The sequence below is a fragment of the Boleophthalmus pectinirostris genome, unplaced genomic scaffold (genome assembly GCF_026225935.1).
Source record: "Boleophthalmus pectinirostris isolate CB_2022bp ecotype Guang Dong unplaced genomic scaffold, ASM2622593v1 HiC_scaffold_13, whole genome shotgun sequence".
NCBI classification, from domain to species: Eukaryota; Metazoa; Chordata; class Actinopteri; order Gobiiformes; family Gobiidae; genus Boleophthalmus; species Boleophthalmus pectinirostris.
In genome coordinates, this window is record NW_026571036.1 from 9,109,946 (window position 1) to 9,135,682 (window position 25,737).

Below are 25,737 nucleotides of genomic sequence, written 5' to 3' on the forward strand. Positions count from 1 at the left end.
GTGGTGTCCTAAAACTTTTGACTGTTAGTGTAAGTAACATTTGACAGATAAATCTCTAGAATGTAAGTATGAAAATGGACGAAATGCAGCTAAATTTACGTTGAAGCTACGTGATTACATATTTATTGTTTATTATTCTTGTTTCCATGGATATGTCGTTGCGCTGCCTGGAATGTTCCACAGTCTGACATTAAACAGCTCTGCTTTACATTTATTCAATTGGAGGTGGCTTTATATCTCAAAAACACCTAGAAAAACAAGCATTCTGACTGTGAGCTGAGTCGCCTCTCCGCAGATCTGACCTGTAACTTGGTTTGGTTTGGTCTCCACGAAGATAGAAAAGTACACGCCAAACCGTGAAACTTTCCAGACAAACTGATCACATTTCCTTGAAAAAAAGTGGACACAACGCACCTTTAAAATTAAAATTAAAACATAAAATGAAGTACTTCTAACTCCCCGCACGGCTTTCTTCAAATGTCGTAGCATATTAATGTGACAGCCTCTCCTGAAGCTGAAGAGACGTGCCTTTAAAACTGCCTTGATTACCTGCACCTGGATCTACTTCTGCCGATGTTCTGATGACAGGATTAAATAAGTCCTCCTCGTGTAATTATTGAAGTTTGTACGAGAATTCAGCTTAAACTTACTTAACGCCGCAGAGCTATCCAAAAGTTTCACACCAAAATGATAAATAACGTCACTTTTTAACGCATCGGACTGATCACATTTACATTTGAAGTCAGACAAGGTTGCGTATTGGTACTTCGCGGCTGATGTCGTCTGAAAGCACTACTCTGTTAGAAGCTCTGTTACTCAAGTTAGACTTTATTTGAGCTTTAATTTAAGGCTGTCGGACCAGAAAGATCTGACACGATTGGAACTACAACAGATGAGCTGATTTGTGCTGTTAAACAAGTGTCTCACACATAAAACTCGTGGATCTGAGTTTAAAAAAAAAAAATGACTTTTTTCTGAATGAATCAAAAGATGTTTTTATACTTTTTAAGCGTTTAAAAGAGTCTGTGATTGGACCATCTCAAATCTCTCACCGTCTTTCTCTACAAAACTACAGTCCAATTTCTCTGTGTTCGTTGCCAATATTGTTTTAAAAATGAGAAAACGAAAAAACTAACTATTTTCTTCATTATTTGTCTCCAAAACCAAAATGAAAAAACTGATGATTCGTTTTTTTCAGTTTTCGGTTTTGTGTTTAAATGAAGAATGGAAAAAAATGGATAACGGCCGTTTCTCGTTTCCGTGACTTAAACCACGATGCCAGATTGAACCAGGACTAAAACAGGACTGAACCAGGTTTAAACAAGGTCTAAACCAGAACTTGAACCAGGACTAAACCGGTCTCAGTCCTGGTCTGGTCCTGGTTTGGTCCCGTTTCTCAATTCTGTTCTCTCACACATAAAACTACAGCCGCAATCTACCTGGCAGTTTTTTAGTTAGTCACTCACCTTTTTTCTTGGAATTCAAACTCCTAAGCAGGACCAGGAATGCTCGTATAGACCATGGGCTCCTGAAAATGTGTTGTTTAAATCAGATTTTTTTGGCAGCTTTTGTGAATGTTTTTGTATCATCACGTTAACCTCTACCAATACAGATACATGTAGAACACCTCTCAGCATGTTGAAATATCAATAGGCCAATAATATCCATCCATTTTCTTCCGCTTATCCGGGGCTGGATCTAAGCAGGGACTCCCCAGACTTTCTTCAACCAGATACTTGCTCCAGCTCCTCCAGGGGGACCCCAAGGCCTTCCCAGGCCAGCCCAGAAACAGTGCAGTGACGGCAGTGATGCGGTCGCTGTATCGAACCGTTGTGGTGAAGAGGGAGCTGAGCCAAAACGTAAAGCTCTCGATTTACCGCTCAAGCTATGTTCCTCCTGATAGGTTCACCTTTACACCTATACTCAATATTCAATAACAAGAGAGAAGACAAGAGATTAATATCTTTTACACGCGTGGAGGGAGTACCGGGAGAAGGACTTTAGTTACATGTAACTAGCTGTTCACCCAATACTCTCTAAAGCCTTCTCTCGTTTCTCCACGCCTTTTATTCAATATTAGGACCCCTAGTTACAATGGGAACTACTCCTCTCAGAACGGGAGGGGGAACATGCAAAACATTAAACATTAAAGGAGTAGTTCCTTTTTTGCTTACAGGAAACACAAAAATAACACTTCAATACAGTGTGTTCAGGCCAGAGTTAAGGTCAGTCTGCCCTTCCTCATTTCATCCTCCTTAGTTTATCCTCCTTAAGCAATGGTCGCCCAAGATGTTTCCTGTTATTGAATTGATAGGACTTCATGACCTTCTGCAAAACATGAAATCTGCAATACTCAGAAACAGAATTGTTTAAGTACACATATTGATACATTGATTATAATAAGATTGAGTAAACAAAAGTGAATATTACATTACCATTACATACACAGTGAGATTAATATAAATGTTGAATCCATCACCTCCCCTCACCTATGGACATGAGCTTTGGGTAATGACCAAAGGATGAGATCGCGGATAAAAGTGTTCGAAATCAGGGTAGCTGGGCGCTCCCTTAGAGATAGAGTGAGGAGCTCAGTCACACTGGAGGAGCTCGGAGTAGAGCCGCTGCTCCTCCACGTCGAGAGGAGCAGCTGAGGCTTGGGCGCTTCCCTTGAGAGATGTTCCGGGTATGTTCCACCAGGAGGAGGCCCCGAGGAAGACCCAGGACAGACCAATAATACTTAATACAAATGGATGGATGAATGAATATTGTTAAAATGCAGATTTTTGTTGTCATTGTTGTCAGTGGCCGTTCGAATCCCACTTTCGACATAAACATCACTGGTTGAGCGGTCGGATCCACAGACCCAAGTAATTTCCTTTGTGGATCAAAAAAGTCTGTCTTAATCTAAGTCTATGACCCACACGTTGGCAGTGTGATTCCACAGATGAATGATGTTGTTGTGTCCTTGGGCAAGACACTTAACCCACCTGTGTACACTGGTGTATGAACGTGTGTGAATCGGTGAGTGGTTCCTTGTTGTAAAGCGTTTCAAGTGCCTGGAAAACACAAAAAACGCAATATAAAAATGTGTCCACTGACGTCACTAATAGAAATGATCAGGTTCAAGCTTTTCTGAATTTACCTTTTGACGATTTCATGGCAAAGTGCAATGTAATCGATAGGAAAATCTGGCTCTTTCCTCATCTCACTCTAGAATCTGAAAACCACCAATACACATTTTCACAATACAATACAAAGACGCTTTAGTCTGGAGCCGTTTCCTGTCTCAGAGGGGATGACTGACAGGCAGATTAACCAATCCGAGAAAAACATGACCAGTGCGTGTCAAAACAAACGCTGCAGCTTAAGAGGGGGAAAAAAAAAACACACAGAGGATTGACTGACAGCACAGATTTCTGCAGAATGAACGAGCGAAGCACTAAACTCGTGGATCTGAGTTAAAAGAAGTTATGGATTTTTTTCTGAATGATTCGAAAGACGTCTTATACATTTTAAACTTGAGCTACAAATAAGCGTCTGATTGGACCGTCTCAAAACTCTCACCATATTTCTCTGCAAAACTACAGTCCATTTTTCTATATTCGTTGCAAATATTGTTTCATCCAACAAAGGGTGAAGTGTCTTGCCCAAGGACCCAATGATAATATTTCTGGCTATACGCTTGATTCTTCTTCTGTCACTTTTCCATGGTGAATCCGTGTATCATTCATTCATTTTTCAAAATAAAACCAAAAATAAGAAAATGAAAAAACAGCTGTTTTCTTCATTATTTGTCTCCAAAACCAAAAAGAAAAAACATAATGATTTGTTTTTCAGTTTTCGGTTTTATGTTTAAATGAATAATGGAAAAAATGGATAACGGCCGTTTCTCGTTTCCGTGACTTAAACTGAGATGCCGGACTAAACCAGGTCTAAACCAGGACTAAACAAGGACTGAACCAGGACTAAAACAGGATTAAAACAGGACTAAACCAGGACTAAACTAACCAGGACTAAACAAGGACTAAACCAGGACTAAACCAGGTCTAAACCAGGTCTAAACCAGAATTGAACCAGGACTGAACCAATCTCGTTCCTGGTCTGGTCCCAGTCTGGTTTCGGTCTCAGGCCTGGTCTGCTCCCAGCCTCAGTCCCGGCCTCAGTCCCAGCCTGGTCCTGGTCTGGTCCCTGTCTAGTCCTGGTCTCAGTCCTGGTCTGGTCCCGGTCTCAGTGCTCAACCAGGACTAAACCAGGACTGAACCAGAACTGAGCCAGGAGTGTCGGGACGGGTCTGGAGGAACTGCCGAGTGATCCGGGCTGAGACCAGGACTGAGACCGAGACTCAGACTGGGACCAGACTGGGACTCAGACCAGGAATTAGACAACAGGACCACTCCAGCACTGAGGCCAGGACCAGATCGGGACTCAGACTCAGACTGAGACCAGGACTGAGGCCTGGACTGAGAACGGTTTAGGGTAGACCTAGTTTAGTCTTGGTTCAGTTCTGCTTTAGACTTGATTTAGTCCTGTTTCAGTCCAGCATCACAGTTTAAGTCACAGAAACGGGAAACGTCTATTATCCATTTTTTCCATTATTCATTTAAATACAAAACCGAAAACTGAAAAACAAATCATTCTTTTTGGAGACAAATAATGAAGAAAATTTTGTTGTTTTTTTGGTTTCTTATTTTTGAATCTATTTTAAAAAGCAAACGAACGAATGATACACGGTTTATGGTGACTGCCCGTTCCGCCGGTCCCTATACTTGCCGGAAGGAATACAAAGATGAATACATAGATAAAACTGCCTTGAAAATGAAGTGGAAACGTTTGCCTACGAATTGAAAGGAAATTCAGTGTTGTGTGGTTACCGTGGAGACACAAACAGTAGCCGTACTTTCCTCCTGAGTTTTCTGAAGAGGAGAGATATAGGAGATGGAGAGATGAAGTGATAAACCTGTATTTTTATTCAAACCAAATCATTTTTCTTACACTTTTGCGTCAAAACGTACACTTAAAAGAAGACATATTGTGCTTGTGTCTGCTATAGAGTTTATATCAATGTGTTCGGAAAGGTCTATTCACACTGTATCTTAAAAACATAATGATTTTTTTTTTATCAGTTTGAAGCATCAGTGTTGCAATTTTTTTCAGTGAGCATTTAGTTTAAGGTTTTATATTACGCAAAATTGACTCTTGTGAGCTTTAAGTCGTGTTATAATGCTGTTACCTCGTCAAAAACAAACCCGGACTTGTGTTTTTGTTTCATTCGGATGTTTGAGTTTGCTCTCTTCCACCTTGTAATGTCATGAAGCGGTAGTTTTTAAGTTAAAGGTTGTTTTGTTTTTAAGTTTCAGATTGTCAGTGAAAGATCAAACTAAGCATTATAAAGCTGCAGCCGTCTTGTAATTACAAAACAAAAAGAACGAAAATCCATCAACTGTGGACGTGGTGGGGCCAGATAAACATTAGGTTAGGTTGTCAATCAAACTCCTTACGTTTCTAGTGTAACTGACTCGCCGGCGCACTGGGATTACGCGGTTTACGTTTGCTCCTCACGCATTCCACATAAACAAGCTGTTTACTCAACAAATGTGGCAGTTCTTGGTCGCTTTTTCGAACTGTCACTTCGTCGCAGTTTGCACAAAGTTTGTTGCGATGGGAGGCAAGAATCCACGACCAGTTCGCTGAAAAAAGAAAGTCCATTTTTTAGGTCGCTGAAAGAAGAAGAGAAGGGGAAAAGGAGCGAAGCCAAACTGAGGTGATCCTTGGAGATTCCTTCCAGCGATGGCGCGACTGAAGCAGGTGAAGGGTCTAAAGACTGAAGCGTTGGTCGATGAATTATTTCTGGACAGGAAACTTCAAACAGCAATTCTGAACATGCACCGACTGTAAACAAGCATGATTTCTAGCCTAAGCAGGAGGCGGGAAGAGGTGTTTTTATGTAGGGAGCAGTAGAGGAGGGCGGTGGTGTCACACATGTGCAACATTTGAAAAAAGACAAACAATCGCTGTATTTCTCTTTCCTTGGAAAAAGTTTTTTTTTTTAATTGGGTTAATGTGAGCCTCCGCCTGCCCTCCCCCACACAGGCCTTTGGAGTAAATGCATCTTTTGTGTTCCTGGCAATGATGAGTTTCAATAACAACTGATAATATATTTTTTTAATCTTGTAATTTCATTCATAAACGATTTTTGCAACAGCTTATACTTTCCAATTTCATGCAGGCCTAATTGAGGCAACTTTTAACATCACTGAACATCAGTAGGACACCAGAACTAAACCAGGTCTAAACCAGGTCTAAACCAGATCTAAACCAGAACTAAACCAGGTCTAAACCAGGTCTAAACCAGGTCTAAACCAGATCTAAACCAGGTCTAAACCAGGTCTAAACCAGGACTAAACCAGGACTAAACCAGGACTAATCTTGGACTTGAGAGAGAGAGGGAGGACCCCCCCTGCACCAGTCCTTTTGCCCATGGTCACATGGTCTATGTGGACACACCCGGCCTTTCCCGACACTCAGCCTCGGTTTAGTCCTGGTTTAATCTGGTTTTCGTCCTGTTTTAGTCCTGGTTCAGTCCTGGTTTAGTCTGCATTGTTGCGCCTCCCCAGTGGCTCTTTGGAGCCTCACAGGGGAGACGGGCCTCACCTATTCAAAACCGCTGCTTTCTACAACCTTTAACAGCTCCTTTTACCTCAGCTTCAGTAGACATCCAGAGCTGAAATCATCCAAATGAACCTGGTGAAGGTGTGTGGAGTTTAAAAACACAGTGGAGCACTTCCTCTATGACCGTTTGAGAGAAGAACTCAGCCTAATTATGTAGAGTTTTTGTCTTAAACGTGTATGAATGAAACAAAACACAACTCCAGGTTTGTTTGTGATGAGGAAACATTATAACATAGATCAGAAACTGGCATAAAAGAAGCGTTTTTGATTTTAAATGTCGCTGCTGTTATTATCAAGTAGGGGTGTAACGATAATATCCACGTCTCACGATACTATATCATCACGATATGAATCTCACGCTATGATGTTTATTGAGATATTGTAGGAAAGCTCATGATATGGTGGGGAGGCTCACAATTAGGAATGCAATGATATCCAAATCTCTCGGGACAATATTTTCACGATATACATCTCACAGTACGATATTTATTGCGATATTTTGTGGAGGCTGTTAATATGCGACTTTTTCCTCTTAAAATGCCTTGACAAGACTTAATCCAAAGAACTAAGACTTAAAAGTGTTAGAACTGTTATTTCTTCTTGTCGTCTGCACTGAAATGGAGCAAAGGATCATGGTCTATGTAGTTCCCTCTGTCTTTTTTTAGCTACTACTGCTCCATAACTCTTAATTTAAGCAAAGAGATTTGTAATTTGATATATTGTGATGGTCCACGATGTTATTTTGAGAAATTTGATGATACGATAAAGCAGCACCTGATTTTCCAATTCCAAAAGATCCAACACCACGGCATTTTCCTCACGCAATTTCTGCTATCCGTTGCGAAACCGTTAAGTCATAAATATCATACGCTTATTTCATCTCACCCAAATCCGCCCAGAGTGCCCCGTCCGCCGTGCCCGCCGTCTGTTCCCCCGGCACGCCTTTTATTCCCCGCGTATGCCCCCTCGCCAGCGCGCCAACGCCAGCGCTCGCAGGCACTCTGTTGCAACATCAGACTGGATCTATCAGGAGCCTATCAGGGCAGGATCAGGGAGAAAGAAAAGAGAGGAAAAAAAAAAAGAGAGGAAAGAAAACTTTGTTCCATGCAGCGATTCATTTCAATAAGCAGTTTCCCAGCGGAGCGGAGGAGAGGAGGAGATGCATGTGAAGAAAGCATTAGAAAAAAAGACGGATGGAGAGAGGAGAGAGGGAGGGAGGAGTGGAAAACTTGTGGAAAATCAGAGAAAGAAGAAAAAAAAGAGGAGGACTGTGCTTGAGACTGGAGATTTAACTCGAGTTGCGTAAAGTAGGTTAGCTTGATGACTCTTCTGAGCTTTAAAGGTGCATTGTGTAACTTTCCCCCGCTGGAGGAATTGAAGTGTTTTCCTCCACGGAGATGTTATTGCTTTGTCTGGAACGTTTCACAGTCTGGGATTTTACACCTTTTTATCTTCACGGAGACCAAACCGGACCAAGTTACACGTCAGATCTGTGGAGAGGCGACCCCGTTCACAGTTAAAATATTGTTTTTCTAGGTATTTTTGAGCTTTAAAACCACCTGTAATTGAATATATATAAGGTAGAGCTGTTTAATACTCTTCATATTATGGAACATTCCAGGTAGAACAATGACATCTCCATAGAAACAAAACAAAAAGTTACACAATGCACCTTTAAGCCATGTTATAATGCCGTTACCTCATCAAAAACAGACCTGGAGTTGTGTTTTGTTTCATTCACACACGTTTGACTAACTCTTTATTATTAGTCCGTCTACATTTCCAAAGCTTAAAATGCTCTGTTCCACCTTGTGATGTTATGCAGTGCTAGTTAACAGCTCCTTTTACCATTTCTTGAGGAAAAATGGGCAATTCCAGGGCAGAAATCATCCAAATGATTCTAGCAAAGGTGTGTAAAGTTTAGAAACACAGTGGAGCACTTCCTGTATTCCTGCAGCCTATAGGCCTGTTTACACGAGAACACTTGCGGGTAAAAACGACAAAATATTTTATCGGAATTGCTTTTCGTTTAGACGGTGATGCAGTTTTTGGGGCTTAAAAACGCAAAAATCTGAAGCCACCGTCCAGAGTGGAAAAGCTGAAAACGCTCCGCTGTAGCGTTTCCGTCTACACTGCCCAAGACGCAAAACTCTGGTCAGATCTGCTGACGCGTACACGTTTATGTCACATACATACGTACCTGCATGCATACCCAATCGAATTCCACACACTTTTGCATCACCGTATGCACGCAGATTTCCTCCCGAATCGCTTGTCTAAACGCGGAATAAAAAGTGAAGACGCGACGCCACTTTTGCGTCTTCTGTTCAGACCGTCATCATATAAACGTAGCCTTAGATTCTAGATTCTACGGATAGTTGGTTGGTGATTATTAGAATTAAATTTGGTGTTTTTTGGGTGCGACGTTGGTCTTAATTTTCATTCAAGTGGTCTTAAAAAGGTCTTACATTTGGGGTAGTCAAACCTGGGGATTCCCTGATACAGTACACAGAAACAAGCATGTCGGAATAAAAAGTGAAGACGCAACGCCGCTTTTGCATCTTCTGTTCAGACCGTCATCATATAAACGTAGCCTTAGATTCTAGATTCTCCCGGTAGTTGGTTGGTCATTATTAGAATTAAACCTGGTGTTTTTTGAGTGCGATGTTGGTCTTAATTTTCATTCAAGTGGTCTTAAAAAGGTCTTAAAAGTCTTAAATTTAGGGTAGTCAAACCTGGGGATACCCTGATGCAGCACACCGAAACAAACATGTCGAATGGCGTACATACCCAATCGAATTTCACCACACTTTTGCGTCACCGTATGCACGCAGATTTCCTCACGTAAACGCTCGTCTAAACACGGAATAAAAAGTGAAGAGGCGACGCCACTTTTGCGTCTTCTGTTCAGACCGTCGTCATATCAAGCTCAGCCTAAATCTGCAGAGTTTGTGTGTTAAAAATGTGTGAACGAAACAAAACAAAACAAAACTCCAGGTCTGTTTGCGATGAGGAAGCAACATTAGAACATAGATCAGAAAATAACTTAATCTGGGATCTATAAACTGATCGGAAAAAAATAAATTAATAAAAAATTGTACCTGGTAGTATCTGATTTATTCAAAAATATTAAAATGTGTCTTACCCCAGTACAGATATATTGTATAAGCAGCTCTTGAGGTCAAAATAACTCCACTGTGTGTTGTCTACAAATAATTATAACGCATTTTTATTGTCCGTGAACCAGAAACTAAGTCAGTAAGTTAGAATTACTGTGATGATAAACTCCACTCTGGCCTTTAAAAGTTGCGAAAAGCGCTTATAAACTCATCGTGGTGAATAATTAAGATGTTAATAATGTGTTAAGTGAGAAAAAACTTTGGAAACGAACCAGTTCTCTTTTTTTTTTCTCGATTTTAAGACCGTAAAAATCAGGTACAGGGCCTTGGAGACCATCTTTACAAAGTGAACATACATTGCACCGTATATATATATATATGAAAGAAGAAAACCAGGTCGATGTAACTCCATAAAATATAAGGGAAAAAAAAAAATCTCTCTTGTGGTTCAAAGCACACACAGTCCCGGTTGGGTATAGACTGCCCCCTGGGACGAGGAGAGAAATGTTACAGTCACTACAGCAAGGGTAAAAAGTCACGGTGGACTCTGTGTAGAACTGTCCTCACCAGTATGAAAAGTTTGCACAGTTTGGGAGTTTTTTAAAATCTGAAAATATCCAAAAAGCGTTGAAAAGTTGGTGAATTTTAAACAGTCCATTTTACGCTACTTTCTGATCTGCGTTAATATGTTGTTTCCTCATCATAAACAAACCTGGAGCACATTTTTTACACACAAACCCTGCAGATTTTAGGCATTTTAGTTCATCCCCCAAACTGCAAACCGTCTGTTCCACTCTGTGATGTCATGCAGTGATACAGAAAGTGCGTCACTGTGTTTTTAAACTCCGCACACCTTCACTAGAATCATTTGGATCATTTCAGCCCTGGAATCCCAATCTCTACTGAACTACTAAAGGTAAAAGGAACTTGAAAAAAACGACCACTCGATGACATCACAAGGCGGGACAGAGGATTTTGAGCTTTGGAGATTTGAAGATTTATAATAAAGAGTTACTCAAACATGTGTGAATGAAACAAAACACAACTCCGAGTATGTTTTAGATGAAGTAACAACATTATAAAACGGGTTCAAGCTCATATGTCAATTTTGTGTAATATTGGATCTTTAAATGTAGATTATACGTCTGTTAGAGGTCTTCCCGGGACAGAATTTTTTGTCCCGCTCCTGCCCGTGCCCGCGAAGAATTGTAATTTGCAATATTTCGTCGCACTCCTGCCAGCAAATCCTGTAAAGTTTGGACGTTCTGTTTCTTAAGCTCTATCAAACACGGAGAAGAAGTGCAAAGGAATTGTCTAAAATGTGCACGAGATTAGACCACGTACGCAAATTTAGGCTGCTTAAAATGTTTTTATTAATGCCAAATAAAATATCCAGCACAAATGATGTATGGTGGGCATATATTAATCATTTGTATATTTTACTTTACACTCATATTTAGTTTGCGAGACTGCAGTTTATCATCTCACCCATGAGCGCCGCACTGTTTTGTGTCGGGTCCCGCGGGAGTGCGGGGCTCTAATATCTGTATGTAGATACTTCGCAGTGACACCATACTGGGGGTTTTCTGTGTGTATCTCTACTGGCATAATGTTTAGCAGCTACCATGGTTACGCGACACACACATTAGCAAAAGCAGACGAAAACATTTTAACTCTTTCCCCCCTGGACGCCTACTAGGAACAACCCATACATATGTTACTAGGGCTACACCCATAGAGCATAATTGCATAAAAGAAAACAGACTTCCACGAGTGATTTCAGGGCAATTTTGGTTCATAATCGAGTATAAAGCCCGGATAGTTTGTTCGGATATTGCAGGACTCCACACAGACGCATCAGCTGCATTCTCATGTTCGTAAGATTCACTCACTGTAAGTCCGTCTCTGTCGCTGTTTTCCACTTTATAATCACCCTCAACATCATCACTTTGAAATCTATAAAAGTCACTTTCTCTAAACTTATCCATAAAATACGTCCGCTCCTCATTATTTCTAAAACTGTGCGCCGCAGCGCCGCGATCTTTCCATTGCGCGTGTTTCGTGTTGTGTTTTTTCCGGAAGCTACAATCGTCACTATTTCGATTAACTTCGGAAAAAATCGGCGAAAACATATCCTTGAATCCTAATTGGTCAGTCTAGTGTGGGTTGTAGTGGCCCCCACCGATCACAGTCTCTGTTTAAATGTGAAAAACCGAGCCATTTCTAAAGGTCGTCAAATCTCGTCTTTAGTGATACGGCGGAGGTGTCAAAAGTCGTCATTAAGGGTTCAGGGGGGTCGTCAAATGTCGTCTTCATGGGGGAAAGAGTTAAGATCGTCTGAAAGCTCAAGAAAAAGCACAAAATGGACTTAAAAAACACATTTTTCAGGAGCCTGTGAAAAGTAATTTTATGTGTGAGAGACTTTTTAAACGCGCAAATCGTCTTATCTGTTGTAGTTCCAACCAAGTCAGCTCTTTCTTGGTCAGATTGTGTTAAAACAAAGTTCTGGTTAAAATCTAACTTGAGTAACAGAGCTCTAACAGAGTAGTGCTTTCAGTTTCACATCCCCAGGGAATGTTGTACTGCTGTGTGTAAAAGAGGCCACCATTCACCACCTTCATTGTCTGAGGAAGTTGTCCTTCTACCGTGTATATAAAACCATGATGACTGTGTTCTGTAAAATATTTAAGGAATCAGTAACTTTTTCATTGGTCTCATGGTTTGGGTAGCCAGGCTGGTGCATCTGCTCAATTTTATTTCTCTCCAGCGACTAGGTCAAGAATCGGAATACACTAGACCACAGGTGTCAAACATAAGGCCCGGGGGCTGGATCTGGCCCTCCAAGTCCTTTAATCTGGCCCTCGGCAGATTTTCTACTAAAATATTTTAATCATATTTTCTATTAAAATATTGGTAATTTTCTGTTCCACTTAGCATAGCAGTGTCTCCCGTGCCTCTGTACGTGGCCCCTCCCACCAGAGCAGCACAAATGAAGACTTACCTCTTTCCAAACGCTCTTAAAGGACGATCGTTTTGACTGTTGAATGTGCCACCCTCATCAGCAAAATGTCAAAAATGAGAAAAGTGAACACCGAGAGCAGGATTTTCCAAGAAAAATTTACTTATTCCTATTTGCATTCAAGTTAATGTTAAAACATTGTGTTGAAATAGCATTTTTTTTTTCATAATATTATAATATTTTGTAAAAGAAAGAGTTCATCAATTAAAAAAGATTTCTGTAATAGATTTGCTTTCTGTGCACAAATATTTTAACTTATTGCTGTTTTTGGGGTTTATATGCCATGAGTTTTCTGATCCGGCCCCTTTAGGATCAAAGTAGGCTGGATACGGCCCCCGAACCAAAATGAGTTTGACACCCCTGCACTAGACAGTTTGCAAGAATCCCGGAAGTGCAAGTTCGGACACCAGCCAATCAGAGAAGAGCCATATATTCTGTGTTTGAAACAATTCTCCAGATCGAGGATTTAAAGCCGGAACAAAGAGAATGTTTGGTGAATTTTATCAAGAGGAAAGACGTTATTGTCCTTCTTCCTACGGGATTTGGGAAAAGCTTAATATACCAGTTAACCCCGTTAGTGGAGCATTACATACGTCACGACCAAATAGCAGGGATTGGTTACATTAAAAAAGTACCCGCCTACCGTCAAGCAAACAAATCCTAACACTGGAAGGTCAGACGGTTTCTACGAAGTGAAACCGGCTGATGAATCAGGCTTTGGTTTGGGAGCATCTCTGCTAAAAACAAGAACTCCCTGAATCAGTTGGTAAAGCGATTGTCCATCCTCAGAGCCGCCTGGACTCAAGACAGTTACAGAGGACGTCCCAGAGTATTTTAAAAGACGCGCAACATCCACTAAACTCAGAATTTCAGCTGCTTCCCTCTGATCTAAGTCTTTTAGATCTAGACGTTCGTTGTCGTTAAAAGGAGCTTCATTCCAGCTGCTATCATACTTACATAAACTGTAATGTGTTTATCTATCAATTTTAGCACATTGTCTTGGAAAATTTATGTTTTTTAAATATATATATTTAACATTTATTGTGATCTTAGCCAAGTGTGATGGATGAATTTAACTAATTGTTTATGGAACAAAACCATTCTGCACTGGAGCTCTGTAACACTTTATTCTGTAATTGTGTTTATTGTACATAATGTGGATGAATGAAATATAAAATGTGGGACCAGCTTCTCAAATCTGCAAAACAAATTTACCTACAGCTACAAATAAAGCAACGTAACCTAACTTAATCTGACATCAGCTGCGAAGTACTACACTATGGAATTGGTCTGTTTTGTCAGCTACTATTACTTCATGAGGTCATTCTGTCAGTACTGAGAGGCGGATTTCCCAGTATCACAGCTTTAGTAAAATATAATTACAATAAAAAGAAAAATACGTGATGCATTCAAAACCAACTCGATTAAATTCTTTCACACAATAGCAAACAGCCAAACACAAGGTCAGTTCATGTTCATTTCGGAGTAGTTAATTTGACACCCAGATTTCGGTAGCTCTACACAATTGCTTTCGTTTCTGAGTATTGTACAGAATTCTGGGAAACACTCACAGCTAGAAGTCACTTTCAGATTAAGGACATCTAAAACTGATATTACAGGATGTACTTTTCAGGCCGTTGTATCGTGTACACAGCCTTGTACAAAGCCTGAGCCTGTGTTCCCAGAGCCTTAACCTGCAGATCTGGACGTGGTACTCCTTTAAAATTCGTCATTTTGTCCAGAGGTGGGACTTAACATTTTATTGTAACCACGGAAAGCCACTTTTAATCAGTGTTTTCCAATTCACCTGAGCTGTCAGGTCTAAAAACAGACTTGACTGACAAGACAAAGCAAATTTAAACCTAAAATGATGACAAAAACGTGTCCAGATTTTCTTTGACTTTGTGTTGATGCGTCTGGGTAGCACATCTTTTCCCCAAACACAGTTATTGGGGTTTCTGCTGTGTCTAAAAGAGTCTTTAAAGCATTGAATTTAGAAATATGGATTGGAATTTGGAAATAATACCTTAAAAAACTGGAAAATGTCTTGAATTTTTATATCTGGGTCTTAAAATTTGTGCAGTATGTAACTTCTCCATACTGCATTTCTCCTCAAGTTTAATTTGTCAGCCACCATTATTTGGTTAAATAACATAGCCTAAAAAAAAGAGTGTTCAAGAATTTTGTTTTTCTTTGCCGGTAGGTATGTGAAATAAGCCGTGAAATAGGTGTTACGTTTTTATATAAATGGTCTTTAAAAGATTTTAATTTAACTTCAAGAAACCTGTAGTAACCCAGAGTTATTCCACACAGCCATTTTGTGTTATTATGCTGCAAATGTTGATTTTTGACAATATATTTTTTTACAGTCAGGTTAAGGTTATTAGGGTTAGGATCAAGGTTAGATTTAGGAGTGTCTCTGAACTTTACTATTTGCTCTAATCACATCTGATGATTATGAAATTAACTCTTCAGGAAAAACACAGAGTACAGGGACGAGATGCCAAGAATTTAGTGAGTCACAAATGGACAGATGAATATTTAAGAGAAGAGCTCATTTTAAACATGCAAGGTTTGTGTGTTAAACATATGAAAGCCCAGAGTGGCAAGCAAAAAAAGTTTTTAGCCTGATTCATCAGACCGTTTCACTTCATGGAAACCGTCTGACCTCGCAGCATTAGGACTCATTCATTCGCTCGTCGGTAGGTGGGTACTTTTTTAATTTAACCAATCGCTGCTGTTTGGTCGTGACGTATGTAATGCGCCGGAACGCTCAATGGTGTCCAAGTAATTGCCGGCAAAGACAGACATGTTGCTCTCAATGTTCATCTCATTTCTGTGAGATGAACTTGCGAATTAAAGGTGCAATAAAAAATGCGAAGTTTGTATTTGACAAAGGAAGTCCAAAGGAGGATAGCATGTGCAGCAACTCGGGTTGGTCTAGCTCTTCGCAAGCCGGTGCGCAGTCTACAATTTCCGGGGTTCTTAGAGTTCAAACCGTCTAGTGGATTCCGATTCCTGACTTAATCGCTGAAGAGAAATTAAATTGAGTGGAGGCACTAGGTAGCGTGGAAGCCCTGAGCGACAACCAAAAAAAAAAAAAAAAGATTCACGTCATTTGGGCTCCATTTTCTACGTGTTTTGTTTTTTTTCCCGCACCAACAGCTCTCAAAAAAAAAAAAAAAAAAAAAAAAAACTTGTCTTTTTTTTTTTTTTTTTTTTTGCACCAGGAACTCAAAAAATTTAGTTTTTTTTTCTTGTACAAACAATTTTTATTTTATTTTTTTACTGTTGATGTGGTTGATGTAAAAAAAAAAAAAAAATCTATAATTAAACACTCCAAAGCCAAAGTGTTTTCCCAGTTTATTAGTTTAAATGCCAAAATTTAAATGTTTAGATGAAAAAATGGTTTAGCTTTGTGTTATAATGTCGGAGCCTGGGGTTCAAAACTCATCTTCTCCAATTGTTTATGAATTCACTTTAGCTGAAAGCATCAGTTTTTCCACGAGTTTCAGTTTTTGTGTCCTCTTTTTGAGTTACATGAGAAGTAAGATCGATGCATCACTGATTATTGTGGTAAGGTCCAACTCCAGATCCAGGTTTGTGATGAGGAAACAACATTTTAAAATAAATCAGCAAACAGCGTAAACATAGGCCCTTTAATAACAAATTGAGATTGAATAAGAGGTGAGAAAAGTCACTGCAGTCGTGGCATACGCAAGAGAAACTAGCAATCTAATATAATGTACTGCGCAATGTCCATCTGCACTACAAATATATATAATGTTTGCCGACTCGAGTCCACTTCAGCGTGCAGTGTGCAAACTTGCCGTGAAAAGCCCTCGTATAGCTTTCGTATAGAAGTGAGTGACAGGTGCGCGCGTCGGTCAGCTCGGTCATTTACTTGCTGATGGCGTGTGTCCGTTTCCGTGTGGGCAGTTTGATGTCCGTAATGCGCGCTTTCTTTACGCCCACCGCGACTCTCCCTGCTCTCCGTGCGCGCCCTGCGGTCCCGACGCAGACAAATGAATCGAATCAGAGGAGAGGAGCGAGTGGGAGAGTCGGAGCTGCAGGCTACGAGTGCGGGAGAGGAGAGGAGGAGTGGTGCTTATGTCCGGGGTCACATGAAGAAACGGTGAGGAGAGGAGGATGTGAAAAGAAGGGCATCTGGTTTAAGAATGATTGTTTGTGCTAACGGTTAAAACTTCCAGGACATGTTTAACAAAACTCCGCATGACTTTCCAACCAGCAAAGATAGAAACTTACCTCTTACCTCCGTAATAGTCCGATGAGGTTCATTTGGTCGTCCGATAATTTATGTTATTAGGTTCTTTTTTCAGACCAAGAGTTTGTTTTCATTCCCGACAGTTTCGACTGTTCACTGCGGTCTTCCTCAGAGTGGTCACGTGATGTTGCTGTGTCGTGTCCGGTCAGCTGATTTATACAGGTTTTGGCGCTGTCTTCCTACCGGTGGAGGCAGGACGACAGCGCCATCTGCAGTCCGACTTCCTCAGGACAGTATCTCAGGTGTGTGAGAGTAAAAAAGCCCCCTCGTCCCGGTTTATCGTCCCGTGGGCTCATTTCCGTATTTCGATTGCCTCTTTAATCCAGCGACGATGTTTGTTTTTGATGATGGGCTGATGATGATGAGGAGGAGCGAGCAGTCGAAACTGTCAGGTATGAAAAAAGAACCCAAGAACATAAATTACCTCTTACCTCTTTTTTAACCCTTGAAAAGCTGAGAGTTGCAGATTTCTGAGCATATTTCTGGCATTATCCTACGCCACACCATGGATATATTAAAATAACTGGGGTATTCCTGCTTGTAGTTGCCTTCAGTCGTCGACGTAGTTGCCACTCGCTGGAACTTCGGATTTTTCTCACAGAGCACAAAGTAATCACAAGCTGCTCATCTAAGGCTGGCAGGGCACCTACAACTTCCAAAAATGTCGGATTTTATGGCGATTTTTACCTGTTTTTACATCATAAACTTTTTCTCAGCTCAAAATCCTTTAGTTGTCTTCATAAACGTGTTATAATTGTTAGCTCTGGCTCCGTTCCAGCTCCTCTCACTCTGATTGGTCAAAGCGATCATGTGATACACGAGCTCACGCTACATTCTCGTGCTCGCGTGCATTGGCGTGTGCTCGCGGGAGAAAAGAGCACTTCTGCACATGCTCAATCGGCCCAGAGTCATCGGAAGTATCTCGCCGGACTAACGACTAATCTGGAATCATGCGCCATTGAGCTCGGTCCACTGACTTGAATGGGTGGACATTTTGACGCAGGGAAAACGAGTGTCCAACAGGAACTTTGTTTTCCGCCAAACTCATCCGCTCCGTCCATTTTGATCGGCCCAAACTTTGCCAAAAAGTGTAGTGAGTCAAAACGGTCTTTGCTCTGAGCGTCTGTGTTCGTAATAATCGAAAAAGCCAGTCTAAGTGCAGTTATTTCTCAAACAAATGGCAAATTACGCATCTTGGTTTGAGTAAATGTGCATCCCTTGCTCAAAATGTACAAATCCAAACATGATAAACACCATCGAAATGCAGGAAGTGATGTGGCTCTGTGTCCTGAACCTGACTCCAGCTGTTTCCATGACTGACACCAGGAAAGTCAAGGGGCGATTACACTTTTTTTTGTTTTTGTTTTGAGGCAATAAGGATATTTTTAGTTTACTTACAGACTTGATATTTTGCACTTTTGTAGCCAAGGCCTTAAATTAAGCATTTTTATGTCCAAAAAGTTGTTTATACATGTTTGCTTTGTGTTTTGTATGAAGAGTGTGAATTTTATTTTCTGTTTTTTTTGTTGTTGTTGTTGTTTTGTTTTTTTTTGTGTGTGTTTCTGATCTTGTAGCTTTTATTACAGCCATATGACACAGCTACAGCTTGCAGATTGTGAAATAACAGGTTGTACTGAAAAAAATGATGTATAACACTTCATTAGGGGGTAAAAAGAGGATTTTTAATAGCAAAATTAAGAAAAAAAATCCAGGCGAGGACAAATGTAAACAGACTTTTATGAGATTTTAATAGTGTTCCCTGATTATTAATGGTGCACTATGTAACTTTTTGCTTGAGGGTCTGTCATTTGCTTGTTTCTATAGACATGTCGTTGCCTGGAATGTTCCACAGTATGGCATTAAACAGCTCTACCTTACATTTATTCGATTACAGGTGGTTTTATCGCTCAAACATACGTAGAAAAACAGGCGTTCTGACTGTGAGCGGGGCCGTACTTCAGTGCAGGGGGAGAATTGAGAAAAGACAAAGTGTACTCACAGGAACCAAAAGGTCGTGAAACAAGATGGAGGACCCTTTCCAAATGCCAAAAACCCCAAGTCAAGACCTTTTTCACTCTAACGCTCCACCATCCTGCCTCCATTTATTTCCGGATCTGTCTCAATAACTGTATTTGTTTTCATGGTTTCAGGTTTTCATGTTTGTCTAATTCTGACTTGGTTTAGTGGGATGATGCCTCCTGTCATAGTTTTACACCAATTAAACATTCTGTATTACGCAAAATTGGCTCTTGCATTGCAAAAAACTAAATCTATTCAAGTTAAGATGACTTGAATTAAGAAAGTTTTCTCATGATTTGAGTAAATTTCGCTTGACAAGTGAAATGATCGGCCAGTGGAACAAGATTTTGTAGTTAAAATATGAAAATACATAAGAAAAACATCAACTTTTTGCATTTAAAATAAAAAACAAAATCGAATGTTGCTTGAATTAAGAAAAACACACTTATACCAAAATTTGACTTGTGAAGTTAAATCTTTAGTTAAATTTTTTCCAGTTTGTGAGCTTTACTCTAAAGTGTCTTTGAGTGTCCAAAAAAGCACTATATAAAACTGATGCATTATTATTGTTATTATGACGTGTTATAATGCTTTTACTTCATCGAAACATACCTGGAGTGGTGTTTTGAGAGGTTCACACCTGCATAATTAGGCTGAGTTCTTCTCTCAGACAGAAAATACCCTGTGTTTGATTATCTTCCGACTTCCACTTGGACCTCGGATTTGACGTCACGTCTGAGCTTGAAGTGTATTATTATGTTTCGCGTGTCGGACTTGGAGAGCCTCACCACACCACTGACTAAAACCCACAGGCAGTGATACGGACGCAGTAAAGTATTGCAGTGATACGAGTGACTGAAATGGTCATTTAAACCACCAAAGTGTCCAAACACAATGAAAACACTTCATATTTACACGTCACAGTGGGCGTTCCCGTCTTGGATTCTGACTCGGAATCCTTGCTCAGTCTACTTTTTCCGCCACCAAGTCACGCCGAGTCACGCTGTCCCAGGAAAACAGGCGTGTCACACGTGTCGCTAGGCAACTTCCTCAGAAAACCAATTCGGAAGGATAATCGAACACAGGGCTACTCTGTTCTATTTTGTGATATCAGGTGGTGATACAGGGTTGAATACCGTATTTTCTGGGCTATTAGACGCACTCGTAAGCATCCAACCGCATCAAAAAACTCTTGCGCAGCCCGCAAGCCAGAGCGCCCTATACACGAATCCACTCGGGTGTCCCAGCACGACTTCAGTAAATTACAAAGCCGCACCACCCACAGAACACGCAAACACACACGGAGCAGACAGTGACCACACAGCGAAACACACCCACAGACACACTCATCACTCCACACCGACGAGGAACGGAACGGAGGAACGAACCGAAAAAGCGAGTGCAATGTGCCACTTCTAGACACGACTGAACAACTGAGTCACTGCGAACACGCCGACAATCCGTTGGTCCCAGACAGCACCCTCCCTACACGCCACAACTGAACAAAGCCCAGAGTCACCGTGAACGCCACAAACAAAGTCCCACTGACCCATCCAACTGTTGTGTTTCGTTTAAAGTCCGGTGCGAGTTTATTTGTGAAAAAAGTTCAAAAACTAGACCATTTAATGACAGAGCGCCTAATAGTGCGGAAAATATGGTATTTAGTTTTAAAAGGTTTAGAAAAAATGGTTAATTCATTTGTTCTTACATGTTAATGTTTAAAAGTATGTATTTCTTATTTAAAACCAGAAAAGGATTATTTTCCTTCAGTTGTAGCACCAGATATTTCACCCATAGATGGCGCTGGTTCTCTGTATTCCAAAGGATGTTGTTTTTTGAAACCCTCAGCTGATGAAGACAGTTATAAACCAAAACAAAACAAAAAAACTCTGGCAACAGTTTTTTTAATTGAAGTTATCGCTCTGATATTTTTTCCATTGTACTTGTACTCGGATCCACAACAACAGGAAGTGCGCCACTGTGTTTTTAAACTCCGTACACCTTTACCTTCAAAGTAAAGGTAGCTGCTGACTTGAAAACTCCAGCTTCATGACATCACGAGGTGGAACAGAGCATTTTGAACGTGTGTGAATGAAACAAAGCACAACTCCCGGTCTGATTTTGAAAAGGCAACAACATTATAACATAACTTAAAGCTCACGAGAGTCACTTTTGTGTGATGTAGGACCTTTTAAGCGATGAATCCAGCCTCTTTTCTCTGTGTCCAACGTCTGACCCATATGGCGCGCTTGTTTTTTTTCTCTCTTCACACTAAAAATAGAGCTCGTATAGCGTGGCATTTAGACAGCGTTGGGGGAAAGTTGGAAAGAGAAGAGAGGGCTGACACAAAAGCTCTCCTGACCCCAGATCTCTCACCAGATTTGCGGTGAATAGGCCACGGCGGAGGAATACAAAGTAGTGACACGCACAGGTGGAGAGCCATTCAGGAATTGAAGGCTGAGTGATACGTGGCGTGGAAAAAGACCCTGTCCTATATAAAGACGTGTCACCGTGTCATATGGGGGACTGTAGCCACGTCTCTGACTCCGCCCACGTGCTGATGTTGCCAGATTACATAGACTTCTGTAAATTTTGTCATTGGTTTGTGAATATTATGCTTACAAGGAGGTATGAAAGTTGATCTTTAAAGGTTCACTGTGTAACCGTCTTTTCCCTGGAATGATCTACAGCGTGGCATTAAAATTGTCTGTTTCCAAGTTATAGGTTAGAAAAACTAGAATGTGTCGTCTATCTACAGATTAAAGGTTGTATAGAGGATTTTTTAAGGGAAAAAACATACAGCGACAGTCCTTTTTCAGATGTTGTGGATGCGTGACACCACCTTCCTCCTCCACAGCCTCAGTAGAAACATCTCCTCCCGCCTCTTTACTCTAGAAATCACGTTTGTTTACAGCCAGTGCGCGTTCAGAATTACTGTTGAAGTGACCTGTCTGGAAATAATTTAGCGACCGACACGTCAGTTTTTAGACCTTTCGTCTGCTTCGTTCGCGCCGTCGCTGGAAGGAATCTCCAAGAATCACCTCAGTTTGGCTTTGCTCCTTTTCCCCTTCTCTTCTTCTTTCATCGACCTCAAAAACGGACTTTCTTTTGCGGCGAACCGGTCGCGGATTCTCGTCCGACATCGCGAAAAACTGTTCGAATTGCGAGGAAGATACAGTTAGAAAACGCCTCTAAGAACCGCTGCATAAACTACATAATCCCCCGCGCGCCGGCGAGTCAGTTACACTAGAAACGTAGGAAGTTTGACTGACAACCTAACAGCCAATAGAAAATGAGGTAGCCTGGTTATCTATTGGCTGATGTTTATCTGGCCTCACTACGTCCACAGTTGATCGATTTTCTTTTTTTTTTTTTTTTTTGGTCATCATAATTACAAAGCTGCTGCATCTCTGTAATGGTATTTTAAACTTTCACTGACAATTTGAAACAAAAAAAATCCTCCATACAACCTTTAAGGCAATGGTCCCCAACCTTTTTTATCATAAGAACCAATAATAAACATAACTTTTTTTCAGTGACCAGTGGAGGAGGGCAAGGCCAGTAATACCAGGGCTAAATACTTATAACATCTTAACCATGGGTTGAAAAAATTGTCTTAATAATCATGCCTGCTCTTTAGGTTAATTTGCTCAATTTTAGGTTAATTATAATAGTAATTTTTCCAGAGTAAATATAGTTGTGGACTAAAAAGGGTTTTACTTGTTTTTTGGGGTTTTTTAATACTTTTTTTTTCTTCTCTGGGGCCCGGAACCAGATGGCCCACAGTCCGGTTTTGTCCTGTACCAAGTCAGTTCCCACAGGTGCCCAAATAGTTGCTGAAACGGGCGGGTTTTAATGTTCTGGAATTTTATGAGTGGGTATGTGGGCAGGTAGTGATTACACACGGGTTGGTCAGGCGAATCAAATGAACGACAAACGGGAGAAAAATATTTGACGCACGTCCTGGATGTCTGTTGCCCTGGAAACGAGTGCCATTTCCCGGTCTTTTCCCAGAATGATGGACCAGGCTGAGATAGTGACTTTTGTGTCTTTATTACATAAAACCATCTGCGGCTCTGCTCCAGGTTTAGTCCTGGTTTAGACCTTGTTTAGTCTTGGTTTAGTCCTGGTGATCGGCATTATAATAGACCCAATTAAGTCCTGGTTTCAACCTGGTTTCGACCTGGTTTAGTCCTGGTTTAGTCCTGGTTTCGACCTGGTTTAGTCCTGGTTCGGTCCTGGTTTAGTCCTGGTTCGGTCCTGGTTTAGTCCTGGTTCAGTCCTGGTTTCGTCCTGGTTTAGACCTGGTTAGGTTCTGGTGTAGACCTAGCGATCATCTTAGCAGTTGCGATGTGTATAGATTTATGATAATGACACTGGTTCAGTCCTGGTTTAGACCTGGTTAAGTCATGGTTTAGATCTGGTTTAGACTTGGTTCAGTCCTGGCTCAGTCCTGGTGTAGTCCTGGTGATTGACTTGGCGGTTGCAGCGTGTATATATTTATGTTAATGATACTGCTTGAGTCCTGGTTTAGTCCTGGTTTTGACCTGGTTTAGTCCTGGTGTATTCCTGGTTCAGTCCTGGTTTAGATCTGGTTTAGTCCTGGTTTTTACCTGGTTTAGTCCTGTTGTAGTCCTGGTGTATTCCTGGTTCAGTCCTGGTTTAGATCTGGTCTATGCCTGGTCTAGTCTTGGTCTAGTCTGGTCTAGTCTTGGTCTGGTCTAGTCTTGGTCTAGTCTGGTCTAGTCTTGGTCTAGTCCTGGTCTAGTCCTGGTCTAGTCCTGGTGTAGTCCTGGCGATCGTCTCTCCGGTTGCGGCATGTATATATTTATAATCCACTAATGACACGGCGTAGGTTCAGTCCTGGTTCAGTCCTGGTTCAGTCCTGGTTCAGTCCTGGTTTAGTCCTGGTCTATTGGGCTGTCGGACTTATGGGCTGACCCCAATTTATCACAGGCTCCAGGCAGGTACACATTTAACTTTGATATAATCACAGGTTAATATAGGAATAATAAAAGTAATAAAACTTTATGCATCATCAAATCACGAACATGACTTATTGCCGTCCGCAGCAGCAGAACCATCCGCCTCTTCAGCTTTGCCACCTCTTCCTCCACCAACAGTATTTTGTTAGTTTGTTCCCATGTCTCACAGTTGAACATAATTACTTTTGTTTATCGTGAACACTTAAAGCCACAGCTGTGTTTACCTCCTCTACCTATTTTTACCTAATCTTTATTTTGCTTTTCTGTTAATTCCTCTGTTTGTTTGTCTGTCTTCGCTTTCGCCAATGAAATCCTCTAAACCCCAGATTTTCTTTATATTTTTTTTTTCTTCATATTTTTTTTGGCAAAAGCTTAAAAGAAATCTCCCGGCATGCAGTTCTCATCAATACACCGCCAGCTTCTATTCTGTTTGTATATAAAAGTCTAAACACAAACATTACACGCAACACTTTCAATCAATACATCTTTTTATTTTAAATTTCCCAACATGGCAACCCGTTTTGTCTTTTTAGTATATATTGATTTTTGTTGTTGTTTTGTCTTTCTTTTTTTTGTGCTTTGTTTCTGTTTTGCCAAATCTCGCGACTAATCGTGCTCGCTTCACAAAAAACGCAGACTATTTTTGTGCTAAGAATGGGGTTTTCGTCTTTACGTTTCCGCTTTGCTGGCATCCGATGAGCTTAAAGTGCAAATCCGCATTGAACTGGAGGAACGCTGTGTCATGAGAGGGAACAGGAAGCTCTAAATCTGTGTGTCAATAAAGAGCCGTGAATGAGAATCGTTTGGGAAAGCTGAATTCTCACACAATCGAGGCCTTTTTGGTTCATATTGAATAACGTTATAATTTACCGTTTAAAGGTCCTGTATTACACAACACTGATCCTTGTGAGCTTTAAGTCGCGTTATAATGTTGCTACCTCATCAAAAACAGAGCTGGAGTTGTGTTTTGTTTTATTCACACATGCTTTGTTCCACCTTGTGACATCATCAAGGTGTAGTTTTAAAATTAACAGCGACCTTTTACGTTTAGTTTAGTAGAGATTGGCAATTCCAGGGTTGAAATTATCCAAAAAGATTCCTAAAGGTTCTAGTGAAGGTGTATGGAGTTTAAAAACACAGTGGAGCACTTCCTGTATTTCCACATGACATCACAAGGTGGAACAGAGTGTTTTCTGGTTGAGAGAAGAACTCAGTCTTAATATGCAAGGTGTTTATTATTGCAAAAAAAAAAAAAAAAAAAATTAAATCATGCGTTCTTAATGAGTGAGCTCGCCTCTCTGCAGATCTGACCTGTAACTTGGCCTGAGCTTGTGCGCCCCACATCATTAAAGTTACATAGTGGTAGGAAATTTGTGCAAGTTGCCATGTACATTGATACTAGGGATGGGCATTTGATTACGTTTTCTTAATCAATCGTCAATTAATCATTGAAGTTTTTATATTAAAATGATCATCATTATATACTATTACTGATCTGTATAAATAAACTCAACTTTACAACATATAAACCTAGAACCACATCAGCCCGTTGGAGATTATAATGTGTTTAATGCAGCTTTGATACATTTGTTTACATTTTACAGAAACAAAACTTAAAACCACATGGCTCATTTGCAT

The 25,737-nt window shown here is 40.6% G+C and overlaps 1 protein-coding gene across 2 annotated transcripts in view; it reads left to right on the forward strand.

Moving 5' to 3' along the window:
* fut8b (fucosyltransferase 8b (alpha (1,6) fucosyltransferase)) overlaps positions 1–25,737 on the forward strand; it is a 451,073-nt gene that overhangs the window by 391,607 nt on the left and 33,729 nt on the right. The gene's annotated exons all lie outside the window — the stretch shown is intronic.